The 21,886-nt window shown below is 49.8% G+C and overlaps 1 protein-coding gene across 4 annotated transcripts in view; it reads right to left on the bottom strand.

Moving 5' to 3' along the window:
* PROK2 (prokineticin 2) overlaps positions 1 to 13,788 on the bottom strand; it is a 47,632-nt gene extending 33,844 nt beyond the window's left edge. The window contains exons 1-2 of one of the 4 annotated variants that reach the window (XM_050712870.1): positions 13,602 to 13,668; positions 12,420 to 12,503 (exon numbers count right to left, since the gene is read on the bottom strand). The gene's annotated coding sequence lies outside the window, so the exon portion shown is untranslated. Of the gene's footprint in view, positions 1 to 12,419; positions 12,504 to 12,827; positions 12,845 to 13,601 lie in introns of those variants that run through there. The other 3 variants (XM_050712871.1, XM_035546855.2, XM_035546860.2) reach the window with 3 other exon arrangements.
* Between the last annotated feature and the right edge of the window lie 8,098 nt (positions 13,789 to 21,886).

Genomic DNA, 21,886 nt, shown 5'->3' with positions numbered 1-21,886 from the left:
TTTTCTTTTTTAGAGCTCCATAAAGCAGGCATGTTTTCCATGCCAGAGTTTTAAACCGAGATCGCAATCCTGCCACGGGAGGCATGTGGCCAGGCTCGTTCATGTCAGTGGGCTCCCGGACGAGCATAAATCTCCTGCCGTAGAATCGCAGCGCTGAAAGAGGCCTAAGCACCCGCTTTGTGCTACACTTCCCGAGCTCCTTGCTGCCTCCCTGCCTGCCCCAGGCACCTCCAGGCAGGCGGTCACACCTTTGCCACGCGTCCTCACGCTAACGCGGGTCCGGCTAGCCGGCCAGAGCCAGGATCCAAATGTGTTCTCATGGCTCAGACAGTTATTAGCTACAATATACTTCCAGCATTAGGTAATTTGTAATTACGTGACTAATTACATCACCAATTGAGTGCAATCTGCCATTTCTGGAATTCTCTCACTAATCAAACGCTGTCCTCGAGGCACGAGGAATATGCTGACACAGAGCAGCGGGAGCGACAAATCACAGCATCCTTGTTATCACAGCATCCCCGCTGAGCCGCTGCTGATCAGATGAGCCTGCAAGAGCCTCAGCATGCTCCAGCCGACTCAAACTGTGCCTCTCGTCACGTTGCAGCAGCCAACACAGCCCAGATTGCCAAGGAGGCATGTGGGAAGGAAGCAGCTCCCGCACCAGGACAAGCTCTGGCCTCCAAGGGCTCAGGCCAGGAGGAAATGCAGGCTCCTGGCTGCTCGCAGGGATCCAGAAGAGACTGCAAACTCTCCTCCCTGCTCTGAGTTTTGATCACCCAGCCCAGGCCACTCTTTCCACAGACTCATTGCTGTTCTGCAAAACCACTTTTTTACAGCCCGCAGACACGGCTGCTGCGACGAGCTACGTGGTGGCAACCAGGCACCGATTTGGGATGCGCTGCCCATAAGGCATCATGGGGGCATTGTGCACATGGGTGTCCTCTCCTCCACCACAGGTTAACCCCAGAGGTGCCCTGGGCCAGCTCCTCAGGCATTGTGCTGCTGGAGAGCTTCCCCAGCCCTCAAACACCCTCTCGAGAAATAACTGGGGAGCCAGCTGCTTCTGCAGACTGGCAAAAAAAAAAAAAAAACACAACAGAGTTAAATGTTTAGCTAGGGTCTTTCTAAGGCCCTGTTAACATTTTTCAGACCTAAACCCCATCAGTATAATCGGGCTCCTGAACGGCCAAAGGCAAAGTGGAAAGTCGTCATATTTTTGGAGTGCTTCCCCTTCCCCGTCGACTTTTCCAGACCTGACTCTACTTACTTGCTCCATCACTTGTCTCTCAGGAGGTCTCAGGCACCTCTAGATGTGCAATATTGGCTGATTTTGCCTCAATAAAACTTGTTGGAGGTGGCACTGGGGCAAACCCAGCTCCACGGGTCCCACAACCGGGCTGCAGCGGTGCGGGCCCCGCTGGGGACGGGCAGTGACAGAAACACAAATCATTTGCCTAATGAGTGGACAAACTTTTTGCTAGCTGTTTTCACTGGGTTTCCAGTGGAAAAATCTTGATTTCTCCTCCCAGGCTTCTGCTATTGGTCCGTGCTCTTCCTACTATTGTCGTCATCCCAGCTAGCCCTTGTCTGCTGGGGAAATTCATGGTATGTATATTTTTGTGCATGGTGCTCTTGAGATGTCTGAAAAATGTTCCTGTGAACCAGGCACTGATGTATCACTCTCTGGAGAAGATAAATTTCTGTCTGCTTCCTTCCTCCCTGTTACAGTACAGGGTGAATACAGATTTGTTTGGAAAGGTTGGGTTAAAACAGTAATATGCTTTTCTCTTCTTGTTATGTTTCATATAATGCAGCAATTCCCATTTCACATTGAAAGTATGAGAGATCTGCATCTGAACAGATCCTTGGCTCACTTAGCTGAAGATGTCTCATAATTGTCTAACGCTAACTTTGCCTTTAGGATTTTCTGTCTGATGTTTGCAATTAAAGGGGGAGAAGACGCTTTATTTTTGGTGGCTGGAGCTGCTGTGGGCTGCTCCGCAGCCCCGCTCCTCCTGCCCGAGCCCACTCCAGGTGAGACCCCCAGGCAGGATCAGTGCCTGCTGCCTGTGTCGGGGCAGGGACCAGGTCTCCAGATTTCCCCAGGGTGTCCCGGTCCCACACAAGGACGGAGCAGCGACATGCAGCACAGCGATGAGCCCTGCCTCCTGGCAGGTCTGCCCCAAGCACCCGGCTAACCCTGGGGCCCATCGCAGCTAATGGAAAAGGTCTTTAACGGGGCTCCAGGGCCGGCCAAAAGTGATGAATGAAAATTGTTTGACGGTGGAATAGCCAGAGGTGTGACTCTGCTGCGTAAATCCCAACACAATGAATCCTCCGGGGTCTCAGCCACGTCCCCTCACATGCCAGGGCATGGGGGACCAGGCACCCACCCCTCCTGGAGGAAAACCAAACCAAACTTCTTCTCGAGGCACTGCCATGGGGTGTCTTTGGTGCTGTCAAAGAGCAGGGCAGCTGCTGCCGTGCAAGAAAAGGATGGGCATTTAGTTTATAACTAACAATTCCTCTCTTTCACCAGAGCTTTAAGCCCAAGGTGGGAGTCATCTCCTGAGGCCAAGACAAGAAGAACAAACAGAGTGATGGAGGATGATGTTTGAAATGACAAACATTAGGCTTTGTGAAAAATAAAACTCCCCATGCTGCCATTTCCCAGCCCTGGAGGCCTGAGGGACATGCTGCTCCCACACAGGGGACGTCCCTGTTTCTGCTGTAATGGTACTGCAGCTTCCACGCGCACGGAGAGCTGATGAATTAACCAGAGAGAAGAGACTACTGCTATAAGGGAACTTGTGGGTTTTCAGCAAGGCTACATGCAAAGATTACAGCTCTACAAAGTGTTCCCCACTGCAGGGCCCATTGCTCTCACCATCCCAGTCCCAAGCAAGCTCTAGTCCCTGCAGGCGGGCAGACCTTGTGCTGCAGCTGGAGCAGAGATTCCTGCATTTAGCTCCTGCTGCCAGGCCTCGTGAAGCCTGACCATGGTGCCACGGGAGGGGACCCACAGTCAGGTAGGGTGGCCCTCCTTCCATCCCCTTGCCAACTGTGAAAGGCTAGAAAAAGCACTTCTCAATCATGAAAGAAAGCAAAGAAAGCACAAATGTAGGAGTATTGTCAATGAACAGTTTGCAAAGGAACTCAAAGTACAGGACTGCTTTCAAGATAAACTCACAATATTTTCCAGAACAACGAATCCACAGGAAACTCTTCCATCAGCTTGTTGGCAGCTCCAAAGCTGAATGCCAGTAATCTGGCAGCGAAGAACTGGCATCCAGCACGTTACAGGTTTAGAAGCTCACCAGTTTCACCCCCTCTAAGTGTTGTGGTAACCTCATTACTCATTACAGACATTACTCATGTCTGTAACAAGATTTTACCTTTGCACTCATTTTGCACCCAAAGCAACGTGCCCAATACGCCCACCCTGACTGCAAGCAGCTCAGAGAAAAGCTGCCCTCCACTCAAGCCCGTAAGAAGGTAACTGAGATCTTATGAAAATTCATGATCCTTCCTTAGAAAAATGCACTAAGAAGATGCTTATAAGCATTGGGCATCACCTAAAATAAACTTTTTGTCTCACGTTCATGCAGTGCCGACACCAACTTACTCCAAACATAAGGAGATCTTTGTACATGTGCAAAGTCCCAGTTCTTCTGTCCCTCGGTCCCATGGTGTGTGTGATGGAGACCAACATATTGTTTATTTGACAATTAGCCTCATTATAGGCAACTTGGAAGCTCTTCAGTCCACTAAAATATGCCCTGAGTGCTGCAGGTATGCAGCAGCTGACAAATTTGAACAGTTAGACAACACTGATGCCACCATCCTTCACCAGAATTAACTGGCCAGCTCCCACATGGATATAAGCAAAAAGGAACCTTTCACAGTGAAACGGATAGACCCCAGCTGTCAAAAGTGAGTGGCAGTTAGCAAGGCTGCCCAAGACAAACTGGAGAAAACACAAAAACACATCTAGTCCTTCCCTTGGTCTGGGAACGAGCAGCATTTCAGAGGGTGCACTCAAAAACCCTCACCAGAAGTTCATTTTACCCAGGCAGTTTTCCATAAACGTACACGTTTTTAACATCCTACATGTACATCAGATTTCTTTTGCAGACAAGAAAAACAAGGAGTTCCCTTAGTGATGATGTGTCCACGTAATAGAAAATGTGTCTTAGGAGCTGGGAACACAGGGGAATAGCAAACAGAGTGCAGTTTGGCTCATGATATGCCCTTGGAAAAATCTCTCGTTTTGGCTACATTTAGGGAAAATTACCCTATATTGGCAGCAGATGAGATTTAGATTGACCAACAGTGAGCGAAGACGCAAGGATTTGGCCCTAGCAAATCCTTGTTTCTGCGCCTACATTCTTGCTATATGTCATTTTGTTACTGAGAAGGGTGTAGATTACTGCACCCCCTTCATCCCCTCACCCACTAGCTTCAGATACTGAAATACAATTTACAATTAAAAAGAGAGAACAGAAGCAAAGTGAAGAACAAAATATTTGCATTGTTGCAAACTGCCAGCTTGCCTGAACTGTGAAGTCCCCAGACTATTTTGGGATAATTCGGCACCTTTCAACTGTCACACAGAATTTCATGGGGGATGATGCTTGGCATTGTTTATATGACATTAGCATCACCTTTTCATCCTACTGGGGACCATCAAATGCAAAATTGGATTAAATTTGGCAGATCGCATTATATATGGGGAAGTGAGAAATATTGCTATATCACAATTGATTTTCCCAAAGGCACCAGGCAACCTCTGATATTTTGATACTGAGATGATAAATAATTTTCCACTGGTAATTTCCATATTCAGTAAGCTGAGACATTTTTCTCAGTATGCAAATGAGATATATTTAAAGCACCACTCTATGTTGCTTACAATTAGATTGATTTGGATGGCTGCAGGAGGCTGTTTGTCTTGGCGATACTGAATGGGCAGGAGCAGAGGTAAGTCCTTCATGCAACAGAGCCTTCAACCTAAACCAGATTTGCTCATTGGAGTTGGATGATCACGAGTTTTGTGCCTTGGATGAAGCCTCAAACATCAAGAAATGCTGCTGCGACACCACATTTTCATGAGCCACATGCCTGCCTTAGCCAGTTACATTGCAGAGGTTACTGGTAGAACCCTCCTCTTGCTGGTCGAGATGTTTGATCCCCTCCCACAGAACAAAAACACTGATTTATCCATGCCTTCTCCTAAAGCTCTGGCTCAGCAGGTCCCTACTCATGGGCGCTGGAGAACAGCCCACGGGTTACCCACACCTGCAGGGATGCTGGGCCTGTCCGGTGGTCCTGCCTGCTGCCCTATCAGCACACCAGCCTTCGGCATCGTTTTCAGATTTGCTTCCTAAGGGCCTACTTCCAAGCTAGAAAAGTCCTTCTTTATTTAACTCATGCTGCAGCAGGCTGGGGTGCGCCTTAGAGCCTGGTTAGGACTCGTTGCTGGCATAAATGGGAACACCTTCATATTTTTGATGCTGTACCTCTCACTTAGATCTGTACAAAGTTTGTTCTCATAAAGTTACGAACACACAGTCAAGAAAGTTTTAACTCGTCCTACGCAGAGACTTTCCTGCTGCTTTCTCTAAACCAGTGACCCCTAAGTCTTCATGCCCTAACAGAATACCCCACGTTTTTTTGCACCTCAGTTGCTGTGTGCAAGTTGCAAGTGCTGAAGAAAACCGAGGCCTGTGCTGCACCAGCATTATGGGCTGTCGTGGCACAGCAGAGCCATCAAGAGCAGGCCTGCTGAGACCATCGTCACTCCAAAGCACATGTCAAATGCTGCTTCATGGTTTCTTTAGCAGAGGGTGTTCCTTGCTGCCTGGAAGCTTAGTGCCCAGCTTGAACATATCTGTAGGAATTTGCATTTTCTAAGGAACAAAGCTGCTGCCTTCCAAGCCCCTTCTCTATATCCTGAGCAGAGCACCCCAATTTAAAGGCTGTCATCTGTTTGTCCCCAGAAGAAAACTCAGGAGCAACAGAGCAGCCCATGAGATGAAGCCTGTCCTACTCCATGGAGCTCAGCCTTCCCCCAAGCTTCAGCCACCACACAGCACAGAGTTAAAGAGAGCAGAGCCCGAGCCAGTTACAAGTTTCTTTCCCTTGAGGCTGTTACAAATATGATAAACTTTTTTTCTTTTTTCTTTTTTTTGTAAGTGTTGCCCAGAGTTTAATAAATGCTCATATGTATTATTAATCTGGAATATTAACCCCAAATCCTATAATAAAATAACTCAAGCATTTCAAGCCATCTCAGAGGCTTTCTAAATCCTTGCAAGTTACTAATTAAGCTACATTGGAGCAACTGTTCAATAAATTTTACAGTCAGGTTTCGTCTCTTTAGAAAGGGCAGACTACAAATTTATGCAACTTAAAATGGAAGGTAATGAATTTGGAACATATTCTGTATACAGCATGCAACCAACAAGTGGGAATAATAACAGTAACAGCACTTTGAGATAATAGACTATTTAAATTCATATTTGTAGGAGCCGTAGACTAATATACAGTGATCTACAGATGAGATAAGGTTTCCCTGAGGGCGCAATCCAGACTATGCAGGGATACACATTTTCAAATGGAAGAAATCTCTCCCGGTTCTCCCACGTTAAGATACGCTGTGAAGAGGGGCCCCGGTGGGGGTCTCGAGTGCAGAAACGTCGCGTTTGTTTCCAGGAGGAGCCCACGGTGTGGTCCCCTTAGAGCTGGGGCTGCTCTGGTTCAACATCAAATACCAGGTGCTCCTGTCTGGGAAGAAACAGGTTCACCCTGTCCCAGTGAGGGCCCGGACTGGGCTTAATGGTTGGCATAGGCAGATATTAAAAAGTCATTATAGGAATCTTTAGCAGCACATCTGGCATTTCGGTGCTTCATGCAATGATTTTACTCTCGGAGGATCCAGAGCACTCAGCAGCGGTTACAGCAACCCCCAACTGCGTGACGGGAACCCAGCCCTGCTCATTTCCACTACTGGAAGATGAGTTTTGTAAGGATAAAATCTACATCTAGCCGGGCTCAGGTTCTGGTGTCCAGCCAATTCGCAAAGCCTTAGAAAGCCTCTTCTCTTCCTCCATACGCAGCTGACCCAGTACTGGCATGTGATGAAAACAGTGAATCCCCTCTCTGAGCCAGCCAACACAAATCGTTTAATTCCTGGCCTGCCAATGGCTGCATTTTAGCATTGTCTCACCAGACCTGGAGCTGAGCACAATTTGGACAGCAGTTACTATAGCTGTGCAACACCACATCCTGGCTTTTGATCTCCAGCGCTGGCGTAAACCAGGTCCCCAGGGACCAGAAGTCCCTTGGGGTAAAGTTTCTGTGTCCCACATCAAACACTGCTGGGAAGCGCAGATCCAGCCTTCAGTAGTTGTATCATGTTTCCAGTTGTCTGCAGCGTTACAATGCCAATGATTTATTCATTCATTTGTTCCACTCTTTGCATACGGGCTGTAACTCCGAGGACAAGCACGGCACAGTCTTGCTGCAGCTACGTGCACTGTGGGTTTTGGGGAGCACAACAGCAGGTGATGGATGGCACCTCCTTGCCTCTAATTTCTCCCAGGCAAGCACCAAGACCACAAGATCTACAAGACACATCAAAAGTTGGCAGAGGACAAAGCAGAGAAGGGGCGGCCTCAGGGAGCAGCACCCCAGGGGTGGACAGAAGCAGGAAGGGTAAGAGAGAGCCAGGCAAGGGAAAGGAAAGCACGACAATCATCTCTGTGGTGAAATTCAGGACTTTCCGGGGATTTTCTTGATGGATTGATGAGAAATACTATGACATGAAGGAAGTCTTGCAATGCTTTCACCCCTTGGACTGCAATAAGTACTCTTTGTTTGTAGTGCTGCTAGGAGAAGAGAGAAGTCTGGAAAATGCATCACTTGCCCAATTTACACCAAAAAGACACCAGAGCAGGAACAGACCCTAATGGACGCTGTTCTTGCTCAGAAAATCTCTCCAGAGAGCCGTGGCGCTGGGAGCACGACCTTGGGCACTTCTGTCCCCTCTGGCACCTGCTGCCACCCTCGGGTGCAGCCTCAGAGCCGCAGGACACGCTGCCATCCCCACCACACCCGGCCTTGCCCAGGGGATGCCCTCGGCCCCAAGCAACTCCTCGGCACTGCATGGAGCCACCTCTCTACCCAAGGAGGTGTCAGGCAGCTCAGGGAAGCTCTCCAGCACAACCGAGGTTTCTGCAGCTCTGACCTCGCAGAGCCTGGTGCTTGCAGAAATCCTCATGCTGGCTGCTTGCACAAGGCCAGAACAAAACCCTTCTCAAAGCTACAGCTTTAAATTAAATTTCTTCGGCAAGACCTGAGCCATCCCCGTCCTCTTGTGCAGTGTATTAATTTTAACTGTGCTCTCTGATGAAAATCTGAAAAGAACCAAGAGTTACAGCTCTCACATGTTTCCTGTGCTCGTCCTGGGGCACAGGGGGCTGAATGGGAACGAGCATGGGCCATGAGTTGGGGCTTGGATGGGCACAGCGTCTGGCCTTGGGGCACAGGCACAGAGCCATGGCTACACAGGGGTACGGCGAGTCAGAGTAAACATGGGTTGCACTTAAGCCTAACAACTTTTGTGCTAATACTGAAGATGCAACCAGGTTGGGTCAAGTTAAGGGGGTCTTTGTCCGAGACAGGAACTCAATTCAGAGAGCCCTCATTAACTTGGTTAAGAATTCACCAAGGCACCTTCCAGAAACATCCCCAAGATATTGCTGTACCAGTGAGAAATTAGCATCATTACTGCCATGATGCAATGATCTTCTTTATTAGTTTTTCCTTTAAAATTCAAAAGGGAGACGTGTGATATTAAACAGCGCATGTATTCAGGGAACAAACACGTTGCCTGTACGCAGAGGGTGCATCAGGAAGTATAACTGTCTTGGAGCAACTGTGCTAACGGGCACAGAGCCTGTGCTGTAACCAATTACTTCGTCATTAATTAAAAAAAAAAAAAAAAAAGCACAAAGTTAGGCATCCCAGTGACATGAAAAGGAAAATAGGAAGTTCATTAAAGGTAAGCTCGAGCTGGCACAGCAAGCCCCTTTCTTTGCTGCAGAAAGGAAGAGGCCACGCTTTTCCCTATCTGCCTCAGTACCCACCGCAGCACAGCACTTGCCTGCAGCACCGCGCCTCACACATCCTCAATCAGCCATCCCTGACAGCATCACCCTCTGATGGAAGCTTTAAAGGCTCTTTCATCCAGTGACTGGAGGGCTGGAAAAAAAATGATGCTTTTCCTCTCCCTCCTAAAGATCTGAAAAATGAGAGTAATGAGCTCAGAAAAGGCTCTCTCCACGCTACTCGGCACACCGCTCGGGAGACTGAGGGGCCAAACAGTCCCTAATGAGTTCTCCAAAACTCGGGACCTGCTGGGCAGCATCTTCCCATAACCTGTCCTGTGCCTCTGCGTGACCCTGGTGCCGGCCGCAGCAGGGACCTGGACAAGCTGCAGCAACCGTCTCAGTCCGCTGTGCATTAAGGACAGTTTATAACAACCGCCTTGTCACGAACAAATGGGCTTCAAATTTTGAGCGAGCGCCACTAGTGCCAGATCCAGAGCACGTCATTGCTGCAATCCGAGGGCGAAACCCCGACAGTGACAGCAGGCCGATGGATGAAGATCTTGAAGCTTGTCCCAGCTCCCAGGAAAGCAATAAATCAATGACACGGGAAAACCCCAAGCCCCTGAGTGCTTTAAAAGTCAATAGTAAAATTTAAAATCAATGGGAAGGCTGGCAGGGAGGCAGCGCAGGGGCGGGTGTGCGGAAGGGACGGCAGCTATTGTTCAGCTGGGGTAAGCTGCCAGCACGCTGGAGCCTATAAGCCAATTTTACTTCATAATCCCACTAATGTGGAATGACACTGGTTGTAATCCTTCAGTGATTACGGTGCAGACCAGTGCCTCGGCATCGCTGGGAGGATTTAAGGGACAGTGCAGCATCCAGAAAGCCGTAGCCAGATTTTTCCAATCAACGAGAAGAGAATATGCAGGCACGGAAAGCACAGAAGTTGTCTATCTGGCAATAAAAAGGAGAGCAAAGCCAGAGCTTCCTTGCTGCGCTGGCTGCCAAGTGCCTCTGTGAAGCGGAGCCCAAATGCAGAGAAGAAGGAGAAGGGGGATACTCACAACAGGACACCGAAAGCAGAAAACTCGGCCAGTATCGGAGCAGGCCAGGAGCACGGGGACTGCCCTGGGGGCTGACACACAGTGAAGAGAAGGGAGGTGATCTGTGGGATCAAGGGGATTTTGAACAGAACACGTGAGCTCTCCCTGCTTGCACGAAACGGCCCCAGGAGAGGAGCCAGGCGTGAACAAAAGGGAGCCAGGACCCTCTTGATCTATCCTTTACCCCCACAGACACCCTAAGGACTATTGCTGGGACTCTTGCCCACCCTGAGGAGTCTCCCTCGCCACCAGAAGTCCCCCAGCTTTCAGTGAAGGTGACCTTCAGAGTAACGCCACATCTGAGCTTGGAGAGATCCCCATCCCGGAGCCCAAAGAGAGCCCAGGCAGGCCGCCTTGTCTGTAAATTGCTACCGAGAGCTTAAACTATTGCTAATTTATTGGAAGTGTCACTTGTACGTATTATCGATGATGATTGTCAGGCTGAGGAGCGTGAAACTAGAGCACAGTTGGGAGGTTTCAGAAGCTGGTGAGCCACTGAGGGGGGTTGTTAAATTATCAGCTGCATATTGAGAACAGCTGGAACAACTCCAAGAGCCGAGGACAGATGCAAAATTGTTGGAAGGATTGATTTAACATCATCACCAGCAGCCTTGTATAAGCAACGCAGGCCAGGAGGCCTGAAGAACAGCTGGTCAGAGTGGACTAGCTGAATTATTGCAACAAAATTAGATAAAAAGCACAGAGGAAATGAATGCAGCCCTTTAGAGGGAGGCAAGAGGCTTTCCATGCTGGAACAGCTGGAGGGCTTGGAGAGACTGTTCTCTCCTGATAGTAATCACTAAATTAGTCAAATTCAGCCAGTGAAGATGTCTTGTTACGAGCATATGGAAGTTGGGGTTTAACTGTCTGCTTTGCATAAGCGTGTTCAAAGGCACCGTAATGCCTCTGCTTCGGTGCGGAGGAGATCCGAGCGGCACAGGGTGGCATGGGGTGGCCACCGCTGGGAGCTGCCCAAAGCAGAGGGCAACCCTGGGACCGGGAGCGACACGAGGGAGGCAGACGCTTTCCATCACCCCCAATAGAAGTGCCTGCGTTGCTTTTCCCCAGGTGAGGCACCCCAGACTCTTCCCTAGCACTGCTTCCTCTGGTCACTCCAGTTGGCCATTCCCACGGGTGACACCAGCCCCAGCTGACTGACAGCACTTGCCCACGCCACTGGCATGACAAGACGGTCCTCTGAAGGTGGTGGGGGTTTATTTTTTGTGAGATTCAAGGGGAAAACAAACAAACAAACAAAAGACTTTCAGACGGTCAGCTCAAGCAAAAGGCGAAGGACAGTACGCTCAGCGTCTCTGCTGACTGTGAGCACACAGTGCTGCACCCCTGGAAATGCCAAAATGATCAAGCCAGTGGCTCTCCTCACCCTGTATCCTGGCCCTAAAATGGCACTCCTGTGCAAGGCAACAGCCTTCTAGATTCGAGTCATAGCAAAAAGAGAGTATCCGAGAAAAATCTTCCTATGCCCCAAATAATTAGAGGATGTTGTACTCCTTGAATCACAAGGGTTAGCATTTACGCCACAAGCATTTTTTCAGGAGCCTTGTAGCTTTTTCCCCTTTTTCTGAAAACTACCGTGCACTTGTCATGAGACGTCTCTTGGGCAGGACCATTTTTTTCCAGACGTGGTTTCCTGGTGCCTCTGAGGGCAGCAAGGCTGCAGAAGCAGCCGTGTGCTCTGGAGCGGCACCTGACGGCCTGGTAGGACGGTGCTTGAGCCTCAGACAACCTTAAAGATGCTCGTCTGCTGGCAAATGAGTATTGGTCCCTATGAAAACCACTTGAAATGTCTTCCCTTTCAGCAAATGAATGTTTGCTTGGCAATACTGAAACATTTCATCTTGTATGACCTCATTCTCGGCGTTCTTCAAGTTGTGAGCTGTCCCTCTCCATTCAGCACGAGTCCTAATATAGACTCTCTCCCCCCATCACCAGTGTGCTGGGGATGAATCATAAGTCATATTTGTGATTGTGAACCCACATGCCAACCTACATCTGGAGAGATGACTCCTTTCACTAGCCTTAAATCTGCAGCTCTCTTTGTTAGGATGAAGTTTAACAGGTTGTTTTCCCTATCTCTGAACAAAGAAGCTTTTAAAACCCCTCGGCATTCAGAAATGCCTTCTTGTTCCATTCCTCCCGTGTAGGCAGCTTCCGTGAACTTTGCTTATCGTTGTATTACCTTAACGAGGAGACCAGGAGTGACTGAGCAATAGCAGCTTTATGAGTTTCTTGCAACAGGGTCGGAATTAACTTGGAAAATTATCTAAAAATAAAACTTTTGTAAGGACAAAAAAAAAAGAAACAAACATCAAAAAAAAAAACAAAACAGTAAAACGTAACAACCGCAGGTCGAATCTTGTTGCCCATCTGACCAGAACTATGCATGATGAGAATTTCTGGAAACGTGCTTGGTCCCTGATGGACTTGTCTTACATTTCAAGGATTTTAGCTGAAGGAAAAACCTGCCTTTGGCCTAACACTAACCAAAGCATTTTCACAGTTTGCACCACCCGGGAAAGAGCAGCCTGAAGATCCCCTCCCACCCCAGGAGGCATTCAGCAAAGTCCCAGGTGCAGCTGCACAGCACCTGGAGGCGGCAGCAGGCATCACAGGCACGACGTACCGAGGACCTCAACACCACGTTTATGTTAATGTCCACGTCTTAGCTAATTCAACTATACTCATCTAGAGCCGAAAACATAAGTCATCGTGGGGACAGCAGTAAATGCAGTAACCAACAGCCCACTAATTTTAAGCCTCACTAAAACCACCGGTCGGTGCTTGCAGATGGGAGCGTCGATGGCACGCGGGAAGCAGCAGCACTGCTGTGGCTCAGGACGTGCTGGTCCCCCTCTTGCTCAAGCAGCTATGGACTTGCCAGTGCCTCCCACTGCTTATTTAGTTGTTGTTTGTTTGGTTTTTTTTTATACACATTTTTCCCCAGGGGACGTAGAAAGGGAAAAGATTTGCACAGAGAGATTTGTCTTCTGCTCTGCTTCAACCTTAGACCCATTCCAGAATCCTCTGCTCAATCAGTCTGTATAAACGTATGCATAAAAATTCAGACCCGGTGCAATGTTACTGCACAAACAGGCAAAAGAAGAACCCAGAAGCATGAATCCTGGGGCAGTGCTGCCCCAGTTTTCACCCACATACATCAGCACCTGCCACGGTCCTGGCAGGGATTTCTGGAGAAAAACGTGTTTGTGAGAACAGCAGAGTGCACCTCGAGAGCTGGGAGCAGCTCGGGGGCAGCTCTGCGCCTTTGGGGGGGGCCTGGAGGGTGAGGGATGTCACAGCTCACACAGGCAGGTGACAAAAGAGAAAACCCGCTCCAGAGAACAACAACAAAATCATTTACCTGGTGCTGCAGAGCGCAGACCGTCCTTGCCCTCCTGCCCCTGCATTCACAGTGACTGACAAAGCACAAAGCCCGCTTTTAGGAAGAAAGCACACGTAGGAGTCACTGCTAAATCCCTTTCTATGTTTCACTGGACACATACCTCAGCTGCTTCGGATGAGAGGGCTGCGGATGTGCAGACGTTATGCAAATGTCTTGGCATTTTTTTTGCTCATCCCAAAGTTATTTTGCGCGCACGCGTTGTATTCTTGGTATTCTCTTCGCCCTTCCAGTATTCCCCTAGAATGCTTCTAAACAATGATTTCTGCACCTCCCCTCCCCGCAGACGATGTGCTTTTATACCTGAAAACATTTAAGTGGGATTTTTGACTTAGTGCCTTTGTTCTTGTTGTTAAGCCGATCAAGCTAGAGCACTTCGGAGAAAAAGAGAAGAGAAACAACGTTGTTTTGTCTGCTAACATGATTGATGGACAAGTTTCAATTATTGTACCTTCAACTGACTGGGAAGCACTTAAAAGGAGACAGACTCGTGAAAGATGTGCTCCTTCCCAGCTCAGTGGTTTCCCCAGAAAAAGTATACAAGGTTGCTCTCTGGTGGTAGCTGCCTGCCTCTGTGCGCAGGGCTCTGCTCCCAGCTGCTGTGCTGCCAGTTTCTGTTATGGACTGAGCAGTAGTGTGCTTTCTGAGTATTCAAATGGGAAATTATATATAAATCATTATTTGTGCTGATTTAATTTGCTTGTAGGGCTTCCCCTTTGGGGCTGTGCCACATCACCTCTGCACCGAGCACGGCTGGGACACACGGATCTGCCCCCCTGAAAACTTTCTTGCAGCTCACTCATCTCCTGTCATTCTCAGCCCTTTAAAAAGCACCGACAGACTTATACAGAATCACAGTTAGGTAAATGCTTCAAAGCATCAAAGACTTCTTTTGGCTTGATGGATTTCTGACCAGTGGCCAGCTCAGGCTCGGCCACGTTACTTCCATCCCTGCAAGTGTAAGCACAGTTTTCATTTCATGAAGACTGCACTAAAGTTCCTGGCACACCAGTGTTATGAAAAGATGTTTCATGGATCTGTTGTGATCCCCAGGGTGACGCCTGGAGCCAACACGGGCAGCGGGCACCATGCAGCCCGCAGTCATGGCAGCGAGGTGCACCCTGCTGTCAGCCAAGCACGGGAACTGCTTTGTAGTCACTGATTGCCCTGCTTACGGCTCTGAAACAAACCCAGTTCCTGCCTGGAAACGCAGAGCAATGAGGGAAATCAAAGGGACATTTACAAGGACTGGCGATCAGCTGAGGTTTGCTCTTAGAGCAGGCCAGTGGGAGTGCAAAACCACCAACACGAAGCACACTTCGGATGCTGCTTCAGTGCCGCTATCATCGGTACATTTTCTGCTGCTTTTCCTGGAATTCCCCGATGCCAGCCTGTTTCCAGCATGCAGTGACATGGTGAGGAGCCTGTCTGCAGGGGTCCCTGGGGAGACGCTCCCCGAGGGGTGTTTCAGAGCCACTCAGGGAGACCTTGCCCTGGGGAATGTGCCCAGGTGATAAGCCCTGCCCAGCAAAGGCTGGCATTTGCTGATCACCCCTTCCCTCACCGATCATTAGCCCTTCTCCTCTGATGAACTCTTCCTTCTTTACACCAAGACAGGTATCTGCCACCTTCAAAAAGCAGCCCCACTTATTTAAGGTGCTTCTGTTTGCTGGGACCAAGGGATCTCCTCACCCTCCAGGCCCTTTCATGGGGATGGCAGTGCCAGTCCCCACAGGCAGGAGCACCTTGGAGCCCGTACCCAGCACAAACCTCCAATTCCAGCTCAGGTTTGAAACCCAGCTGTGCAAGAAAGAAATGCTACGGGTTTGGAACAGCCCAGAAATACTGCAAGAAGTGCCTCTCTAAAGTAAGTGCCCAGAAAATGGGGTTGAAGAAGAAAATGCACAGGAGCTCCAGGCTGAAGCAGAGACCAACTCACCTGCCCTTCCCATGCAGGCAGCCTCCAACAGGCGTGCATTAGAGAGAGAAGCATCTTAATCATCCACCCTGCTGCAAATACATTCGCAGAGCTTTAATTGATTAACAGGCAGTCCTTGCCAGCAAATGAGCGGTTGGCTCCAGGGAGCTCTTGCTTGCTTGTTTTTAAACAGTGCAAAGTGGAAAAATGGAAGGAATAAGCAGTGAAAGCTCCAGGGAGCGACGCAGCGGGAGGGCTGGGGGGAGGCAGGCGGCGCTGCTCGGCGCGCTGACCTTCTTGCTGCAGGGAAATGGGGGTCAAGTGGTAGCAGAGCACAGCACCGTGGGGAACGGGGAGGAGTTCAACAAGCGAAAACCCCAAACTGCATCTCTGCCTCAAGGCACGGGAGCCGATGTTCCTAGCGATGTGTGAAACTTTAAAGGAGCTAAGGAATTACTAAAATTGCCTAAAGCTCAATAAAGTGTTCATCCCTGGTGACGCAGTAGAAATTGGTGCTACTCCTCGTCAGCCTCCTCCCAGCTTGCCATCTCTCTTCTTGCAGCCATGCTCAGCCTGGGAGAGCTGGCCTGATTTTAAAAAACCTTGTAGACCCAAGAAAGGCACAGGTCACGGTGAAAACAGCTATGGCAGTGACCGGAGCACTATTGGCCCTACCACCATCAATGGGCAGAGGGGTCCATTGGTGAACCCCGGCTCTCCAGCAGGCTCCTCACCATCAGGAGAAAACCCACTCAGGAGAAAAGCAGGACTGCCAGTCCCCTGCTGAAGCTGCTCCAGTGCAGAAAGATACACAAGGTCCCAGGCTGAAGAGAATCACCAGAGCATGCCGTGACCACTGGGCTGTGGCTGCCCCTCTCCTTGTGCTGAGCTCCCCAGGCTCTGGTACTGCTTCAGCTGCAGCGAGGCTTTGCATGCCCAGCTGCAGGGGGGATGCCCACAGGCCTCACTACATCCAGAAAATCCCTATAATTAAATTCATGCAATTAAAAATTGGCACAAAATCTGAAAGCATTCATAGCAGCGCACGCAGATGCCCGGGTGCAGGCAGCCTGGATGCCCCTCCACCAGTCCCTGCACGGCGCAGGTTTGGTGTGTGGTGGTTGCACCAGGACAGCCACCTGCAGCCAGCATCACCACCTCCTGTGCAACCTCCAGCTTTCCTCGCCTGCACCCAGCACAGGGCACCAAAAAATCCCACTCCTGGACACCTCTCCAGCACAAAACCAGCCCTGGCTAAGGCTGCTTCTAGAGAGCAGGTCTAATCTGAGATGGGTAGGAGATTTTGGGGAGAGAAAAAGCGTGGCTAGATGCAATCACTGATTGCTTTTGTAAGTCAGAGGGTGCAGGAAAACCGCTCTTACTATATTTTCTTGCAATCCTGAAACCCAGTTTATAACAGAAGATGAGAGAAGTCACCCATCTGGGTACAAAATCCGCACCACCAGGCTCAGAAGCTCATTTACTCCATGCAGCCCAAAAGGGAGATGCAATATGCTGCAGCGCTGGGAATCCGGGGCAGGATCCAATACTAGGAAGATTCACATCAGATTCCCAAACGCCATGAACCTCAGCCAAATCAAATTACTCTGATTGCCGAATATATCATTTTCCACCTTAAGTGGAACAGCCTGCCTTGCCTTAACACGCTCCAGCCTCGTACCGGCGCAGTGCTGAGCGCATTAATAGAGATGTCTCTCCCGGGGCTGTCACGGCCGCCCACCTGCTGTTTGATGACTTTACACACGTGTGACAGGTAGTAATGTCACTGACAGCCTCTCCCTGGCACCCAGTTTTTATTCATACCAGCGCCCTGCCTGTCTGCGCCGTTCCAGGAGAGCTTTGCTCGCCGGCGAGCCTTGTGTTGCTTCACCGCTCGCTCTGTTGCTTATCTTTGCTGAGAAACGGAACTTAATTTTTCTGCTGCTCCATTCTGCCAGTCTATACATCAGCTGAGAAGTTAAAATAATAATAAAAAAAAACAGATCATGACAGGGCAGGATCATGACAAGCTGGCAGCGGGAGAAATATATCCAGGGTGAAATCCCTCACAGAAGCACCGGGCGCTCTCCTGACAGAGGACGTGTCAGACACTGAACCAACAACACCACGCTTGGCCCGAGCCAAAGGCCAACGACCAGCAGGCCCAGGGGGGGAAAAAACATCCTGGACCTCTGCCTGCCCACTTGCTCGCTAAGCTGATTTCGACAGGGATCCTCGTTAAGTACAGCCGCCCTGAGAGCAGGCCGCGGTGAGAGCAGGCCGCGTCCCCGCCGCGCTGCCGGCCTCCCTCCCCGGCCCCCCGGCTCCTCGCTTACAGCAGTGCCAAGGAGGTGGCGACAAAAGCATTTCTGAGACAGAGAACTGGCTCCTGCGAGGCTGGGAGTGGGAGAAAGAACGCTATTCCCTCCCCTCAGGTACAGCCGTATTAAAATCATGATGAAAAATCAAAGAGTGCTTTGTATGCCCAAAATGCTTGCAGGGAGGTCAGAGCCCTGGTGCTGGGACAGGGCTCCTAAGGCTCCTGTTCAATGTCCAGACTTTTAGGGACTCCATCGAAATGACCGTCTTCTACTGCTGCGTCAAAAGAAAGACTACAAACAGAGGTGATTAGACGTAGAGAGGTTTCAGTGATCTCTAAGATGGGCTCAGTAGGAGAAGTGGAGAGGCAGGATAAAGACAGCAGGCAGCAGTCGAGCAGCAAGAGAAGCTGTTGCACTGAATAACTGGCTGTGCAAGGACAAGATGCAAAACGAGCGGTTAGGCAGCAGCCCTGCAGAAGAGGAGGTGGGAATTACAGCATGGGGCAGACGTGCTCTGGTTTTGCAAAATATAGAGCCCTTTATCCCAACAGGACCCAGTGCTGGGGTGACGCCAGTAAGGACCCCACTGTGCCCAGAGCAGGAAGGGGCGAGAGGAGGGGGGCACCAGGGAAGATCAGGGCTTGCCTCATGGGGACATGTGGGACAAATGAGGATTATCCAGTTCAGAGAGAGAAAAAGTCTCAGGGAAGAGCCTGTGAAAGTCCCCAGGTCCATAAAATGCTGCTTCAGGAGCGCACGGTGTTCGTGGTGTTTGGGGCGAGCTCTGCCCTCTCCTGCTCCAGGCTGCCCTGCTAATGCGAGCAGAACATGGAGCAGCAGCAAAGCCAAGCCCCAGGCCCCGCTTCGGCAAGATAAATAAGCGAATATTTAGACATATAGGCAATTCTGCTGGCTACCACCCGAGTATTTTGGGAAATGAAGTCCTGGGTTTGCTTCCCATAGCCAAGAGAGCTGGAGGATTGGACCACGCACACAACAGGTTCCTCTCCCACCGGCGGCCCCGGGAGCCCACCAAGGGAGTTTTTAAGGTGAAGCTGGGCTCTTACTGCCCACAGACAGCCTGGAGTTAATGAAATACTACCAAGTGCCATTTGTGTTTTAGAAAGCATGATGATGTTAATTAGCGTTCAAATTAAGCAGTAAGATAGAAGTGGGCATATAATGGACCGCTAATAAATGCCTTGAGTGTGTTGAGAGACGTGGGTCTGGGAGAAGAGTAATTTTAATCACCAGGAGTATTACTGATGGCCCATAGACTCCCTTATTGCTGTTCCAACACGCTGGAATGCTGCACTTTTCCATTAAAGCACCCATTAGCCGGCAGCCCACTAAAAATTTATCAGTGAAGCTATGTTCTGCTCATTTCTGCTCTATGTGTGAGCTAATGAACACGGCTACAGGGGCTCTAGCACCAGCCCTGGCTCTGAAAGCCTGACCTGTGCAGACCCAGGTGGTTTTGGGACGTGCTGGGGGCCCCCCAGCACCCATCACATCACCGCTGGCACTGTCACTGCAACAGAAGCTGCCCTGCCTGCCTCTCCATGCAGAGCCAATGTCCAGTGCCCAGAGTGATTGATCGTGGAGCAGCATCGGTTAAAATCACGGTGTTTTTCATGTGGATAAATTACTTCTCCAAAAAGCCATTTGTGCTTAATGCCATTTATCTGTAGTACGGTGCTAATCAGCTGCAAAGACATTTTTTTGCAGAGATTGATCGGCTCCACGCAAGTAGGTGGGACCTTTAATTAAAACACAAGCGCAGACGCGTGCCCCGGCCTGCTGACAACACGGCACAGACCACTTAAGGGGCTGATTCTGCTTTAATCTACCCTGGCATAAATCAGGAGAAAGACCCGGCTCAGCAAAGCACTTAGCACATGTTTAAGTCCATCAGATTCAGTGAAGTGTTCAAGCATGAGCTGAAGCTCGGCACAGGCAGCGCGACTGCTCCCAGGCTGACGGCTCTTGCTTGCTAAATCGGAGACCAAGTGCAAGGAGACCTCCGTGGCTTTTCATCCAGCTGCCTGCAAAGACAGGGCTCAGCACCCGCTCCCAACGAGGGGCGTTTCTGATGGCAGCAGGGGGCCTTGGGAAAACCTCGAGAAAACCTTTGGAGAAAAACCGACAGGGTTCGTAACACATAGCTGGGGAGTGATATTTAGCACAATAAAGAGGACGAGAGAAAAAAAAAAAAAAAGAAAAAAAAAAGCCTTGAGGAGGCTAATCACCAAGAGGAAATTAGCTCTGCAGCCTCTGGCTTCCAGCAGCACTCCAGGGTCCTTTCCTCTGCTGAGAAGGGCAAGCAAACGCGATCGACCCCTCCCATAAACCCGGAGCTCGCGTTGGTGGGGTAAGGTGAAACAAAGGGTTAAAGCCAGCTGAAAAATATTCATTTTTCTTACTCCAGGTTAGCAAAATAAGCGATTGTAAACATTAAACTTGGGATAATGATGCCAGGCTCGGAGGAGAGGATGCCAGGGCACGCTGACATGCAAGCAGCAAGAGGATTTTGTTATTCGCTTCTGTTTCTACCACTAGACTAAACCAAGCCTGGCATTCGCCGAGTTAATAGGTGGCAGAAAACACAGCTGAAAACGTGGTTTCCTTGATCTCAGGGCTGGATGCCAGCCCAACACGCCGCCAGCTGCGCTTTCCGAGCAGGGGGTGATGCCCCCGGCAATGCAACAGCTCCCCGCGAGGTTCGGGGATGGCACACAAAGGTGACGCAGCCCAGCAAGTCATGACAAGGCACGACAAGTCACGACAACGCCACGTGCAATGGGGAGAGGACCTGGTGTGAAGCACGAGACCAGAAACAGCCAGGGGACAGCTTCTGCTGGGCTGACCCTGGCTGCTGCTGCTGCTGAGCCGAGAACTAAAATGGCTTTTGACAACTGAAACCAGAAGAGCTAGAGAATTTCTTTCCAAAATGATTATTCTTGCTCTGTGGCTATTTTGCTTGAAAATTATTAATTTTGTTTCCATATTATTTCATGACACAAACAGTCGTAGCAGTACAGTATGTCAGGTCAGGTCACCGGATAATAATATGTCGGAACATTTTAACTCTGTGTCACGTCAGGCCGATTCCTTTCGATTATTGTATTTTTAAAATCCATTAGCCGTGGCTGCAGCTCAATACCGATTAAATATACTGCCTTGTTTTCTGCAGTGAAGAGCTTTCCTGTGCTTCATAGTGAAGCAATTGGACACTTTGAATAAAATAAGCATTAATTATAACAATTAATGGAGCAAACCTGGAAAGACGATACCCGGCTGACGAAAGCACGTTACTCTGGCCTAACCAGACAGCAGTGGTCTCGGCGAAGGCACCATCGGGGCGTGCTGCTGTGTGCCTCTTACAGGAGCCCTGAGGACACCAGCACCAAGCGGAGCAGCACAGCATGCTGCAAACCCTGCCTGCAAACTCCAAAGTTTCCTCTGAAGCCAATGTTTCTGGACAATTTAAGACACTGGCTGCTGCATGGAAGTGGCCGAAGGAAAATGCTCTCTTGTGCCAAACGAGCTGTGAAGGCTTCCCGCTGGCAGGGGGGCTGAGAAGGATGAGGGTTGATCACATTCGAAAACACAAGCTCTCCTGTTGTCGGCTTTCACCAAACATCGGGTATTTGTTTTGCAGGGTCTCGCCATCTCTATGAGCTACTGATACTTTAAAGAACAGGGAACTTTATTCATAAATATATTTAGTCTTTTCCCAATGGTCCCATAACACCCTATAACTGACACAAGCGGTGCCGCTCTGCTCCGGGTGCCCAGCAGGCTGTTCCAGTAACTTTTTACAGGAATTGCATCTTCTAATCACAGCTTTCTGCCAAAACTATTGCCACCAACCCTCAGGAGCAGGTTCTGCGCCATCCCACGTTAACCAGCACATCATTGCACCAGCACTCGTGCAGTGCAGGCGTGCCAGAGCCACGTCCTCGCTGGCACTTCTGGAAAGCCCTGGTCTGCTACAGCTGAGTGTA

The sequence above is a fragment of the Cygnus atratus genome, chromosome 10 (genome assembly GCF_013377495.2).
Source record: "Cygnus atratus isolate AKBS03 ecotype Queensland, Australia chromosome 10, CAtr_DNAZoo_HiC_assembly, whole genome shotgun sequence".
Classification (NCBI taxonomy): Eukaryota; Metazoa; Chordata; class Aves; order Anseriformes; family Anatidae; genus Cygnus; species Cygnus atratus.
Note: the sequence above shows the minus strand (reverse complement) of the source record. Positions and strands in the feature narration are given on the sequence as shown.